We start from the raw sequence: 3,915 nt of genomic DNA on the forward strand, positions 1-3,915 counted from the left end.
CCTAGCGCCGCCCCTGCCCCCACCTCCGACCTTCCCCGAGCGGTTCTTGCTCGCGCGCCACTTCTGCCTCCCTCTCGCGGCGCTCTCGCCTCCCATCTCTCTCGCCGCCGCCGCCGCTCTGGTGTCCCCTCGCGCCGCCCTCGCCTCCCACTCTCGCTCGCCGCCTCCGCCGCCCCCCCCCTTCCGCTCTCGCCCTCGCCTCCCCCGCTCCCGCGCCGATGCGCGCTGCGGATCCGCGACTTCCCGGCATCGATCCCCCACGCGCGGTGCGCGCGACCGCCGTCCCCGAAGCCCCGACGCCATCTCTCCCCGCCCGCTCATTGCCGTGCGCGCCTCTCTTACCCCTCTCCGGTCTCCGCTTCTCCGCGCCTGCGTGCGATGTCCCGCCGCGGCAGCCGCCATCTCCGCCACGCTCGACGACCCCACCACGCGGCTGCCCTGCCGGCGCGGATCCCCCACGCGCGGTGCGTGCAGCCGCCGCCCTCCACGCCTACATCGCGCGAGAGGCCGCGACTGGGAGAGGCGAGAACGCCGCGGGGCCCTGGGGCTGCTGGTGGCGGTCGGACGTCGTGTCCCAGCAAGATAATCGAAGCTGGGCACTGGGCAGGGCGTCACTAGGGGGCGGGAGAAGGTTCGATCCGTTCAAGATCACGCGAAGTTAAGCTGGGCAGGGCTGCCGACGTTGTTGAAGGGCCGCGTCCCCGGCACCAGGTACGTAGTGTCATGCACCTCCTGCGCCATGGCTGGTTCCGACCCGTGTGCTCTAGAACTTTGTCGCCCTCTACAGCAGTAGCTTCGCTTTGTTTTTTGAGATATTTACTGGCCAAATTAGAGAATCACATATGAACGGAAGCTGTAGTGCTTTTGAAGACCTTTCCAACGAGTATTTAAACATAATTTTTCGTTGAATATAGCAAAAGTTCTGGCTTTCTGAATATTGCTCAACTTTATTGTCAAATTCTGTCAGGCCGGGCTCAGTTTCGAATTTCAATTTTCAGTGTCCACGGTTTTAATTCAAGATTATTACTGTTACATGGGACTTGCTTTGGTTTGCGTTTTGCTTATTTATTTATGTATGGTTGCCTGGTGAATCTGCAACCTGTGACTGTGAAAATACGAGTCCAAGATTGGGTTATACTGAGCATACGGGTTGCAAGAATGTTGTAGTTATACAGATACGTACAAGATTGTTGTAGTTACATGGATTTGCAACGGCAAAATCAGTTCCTAGATCAATCTTAGAACTCAGCCTATTTTTAGTGGCATCCAAGAATATCCTTGCAAAAACTACACTTATTTTGCTTGGGTCAGGAAGATCAAAGAAATCTTGATAGATATGCTACTGTAGTTTTTTGGTTACTCACAGGGGCATCAATCTTAGTGTGGTTAGGAAGGGGACATGAACAGTTGTCAAAAGTTTAATAACCTTCATTTGTTCTTGTATGGTATTTGTTCATTATATATCTGTTGTTAGACTTTGTAGTTGGGGAAAGACTTTAGAACTGAAGCATGTTAATATAAAAAATATCATGTTTAATCTAGATTCACATTGGCCAGTTTTGCATCAAAAGTACTTAGCAAATCTATTAGGCAACCTTGTCATGTGTGGTAATCAGTTTAGAAAATGAATGTTTTCCCCTCCAGAGCCACCTAATAATATGATCTTTCTTTTTTGCTGTCTTCTTGTGACTCAGCGAGAGACTGTACTTAGCCGTGCGTTTGTTGCATACAGCTCCTTGTGTATTCTTGTGTGATCCTGCTAGACAAGAGGGCCTGAGTGGAGACAACTCAGGCGACGGAATTAGTCTTTGTTTGTTAGAGTTCAGCAAATTCAGTTGTAGCAAGGCACTGTGCCTTATAGAGAGATGGGGCTTCAATTGCTCAACACCGTAAGTTTAGCCACCACTGCCCTTTTCTTTCAATTCTCAGACTAAATGCTTGTTTGTTAGAGTTCAGCAAATTCAGTTGTAGCAAGGCACTGTGCCTTATGGAGAGATGGGGCTTCAGTTGTCCAACGCCCATGAACCTATTTTTGGAAGCCTAAGTATGTTCATTCCAAGGTACAATAATCGAATAAAAAAACTGATATCTCATCACTAGCTACTATGTAACTGCTGCTTTGACGCTCTTACATTTAAAATCTTGGCCTCCTCTTACTCAAGTTAATGGAAGAACAGGCAAAAAAACATCTACATTCTTTAGTTTGTTCATTGCTTCTTTGTTTTTGTCCAGTTTCATCTACAGACTGGTACTCTGGTTTCGCCATTGTCTGGTTGCCCCACACATTAATCTGAGTCAAGTTCCTTCTCGAGAAGGACGCCAATGTCATCCTTGACAGCCACCTGGTGAGTCACCTCCCACACACACACCCCACCCCAGAATAGGTATATGATTCTCCAGAAGGTTGCCTTCCTGAGTACTTTCTTTGAGGCTGCAACATTCATGGCCATTCTAAACTGACCGTATGGAGCTACAACATTCGTGGTCATTAAAAACTTAAATACACCGATAGTCATTAAAATTTCCCATTTGTATATATTTACATTTATACAACACCTTATCTACTCTGAATTTATACAACACCTTAGCTTACTCTGAACGAAATCCACTATACCTTCATTGTGCCTCCACTACTTAGCAATCAGTGTGCTCCATGTGCTGATGGGATTCTGAATGGGAATGTTGCAGAATCACAGATCTTAAATACACCGATACTTGTGTTTATGACTCTAGATGAAGTGCTTGAAGCTAAGACCCATTATTTCAATATCGTGTGAACGCCCATAGCATCTAATATCTACTCATGGGAAGAGTTTCTGCGACTGGTAAGGTTCTCCCTTCCTAACTAAATCACAAATCTAATAGATAAGTGTTTAGCTACAAGAATACTACTAATGTGTTTAAAGCGTGATTTCTGGTCATTAATTTATGGCCTTTAATTTTATTCCGTATTCTATTTCTCCGATTCAGAATTGAAAGATAAAATTTTGATGGGATTTCTTTTGCTGTTTGTGTTCAGGTTTTTGTAAGGCAATGTTCACTATCATCAACAGAACCTGAATTGTAGGTGGTATTGTTTTCCTGTCCAGCAAGAGCACTGAATCATCATGATAATTTCAATCTGACAGGTAAAGAGGAGTGCTTGGTTTTATTAGCATGTCTTTTTGTTGAATCTGAACTGTACTTATACAAACAACATGCTCTCATGGCGGCAAGAGCTCTATACTTAAAAAGGTCGTTCTGAAAGTAATTCTGGGTTTCCTAGGAGCAAGACTGTGAGCTGCTACTGTGTGCAACAATGAGGGGAGGCAGTAGTTATAGCACTCAGTACCCATGGGTGCTTAACACATCGTGCGACCATTGAAGCTAGAATACCCCTCTGGCAACCCGTGAAACACTTTTAAACACACTGCATTGACCATGGATTACGAGCTTATGGTCAACCTGGAAAACTTAGACATGAGGGTTTTAATTTTCAGCTGCATTACCTAGGATAATCACCATATGTAACATCGTTGTTCAGTTGCAACTACTGTGGCTCTAACATGTCATGTGGGGCCAGACCTACTCAAGTCGGCGCAGGGTTCGTGACTTGCGCAGGGCAGCAGAGGGCGCGGCTCCTTCGCGTGGAGCGCACGCTGATCAGGATTCAGGCAGGCCAAAGTGGCTAATAGGAAAGTTATCTAATAAAGTCCCTCCGCGTGGAATGCACGCTGATCAGGCAGGCCAAAGTGGCTAATAGGAAAGTTATCTAATAAAGTCCTTATGTTTAGAAGTATAGTGTCTTAAGTTTAGGAGCAAGTTGCTCTGGATAGTTGGCCACGGGCCTATTTATACTTGTAAACAGATTCCAGGAAGGATTAAGCAATATATTATTGTTGGAGTAATGGGCTTGGCCCATTACTTCTAAAGCAT

The 3,915-nt window shown here is 46.4% G+C and overlaps 1 long non-coding RNA gene across 3 annotated transcripts; it reads left to right on the forward strand.

The window, feature by feature from the left end:
• Positions 1 to 623: 623 nt before the first annotated feature.
• Positions 624 to 3,079, forward strand: LOC120702964. 3 transcript variants are annotated; one of them, XR_005686622.1, is made up of 4 exons: positions 624 to 711; positions 1,733 to 2,060; positions 2,233 to 2,345; positions 3,020 to 3,079. It is a non-coding gene; the product is annotated as an uncharacterized LOC120702964 (long non-coding RNA). The 3 variants fall into 3 exon arrangements; XR_005686621.1 differs by lacking the exon at positions 3,020 to 3,079 and adding an exon at positions 2,689 to 2,759; XR_005686623.1 differs by lacking the exon at positions 3,020 to 3,079 and adding an exon at positions 2,734 to 2,755.
• Positions 3,080 to 3,915: the final 836 nt, after the last annotated feature.

Source organism: Panicum virgatum, chromosome 4K (assembly GCF_016808335.1).
Source record: "Panicum virgatum strain AP13 chromosome 4K, P.virgatum_v5, whole genome shotgun sequence".
NCBI lineage: Eukaryota > Viridiplantae > Streptophyta > Magnoliopsida > Poales > Poaceae > Panicum > Panicum virgatum.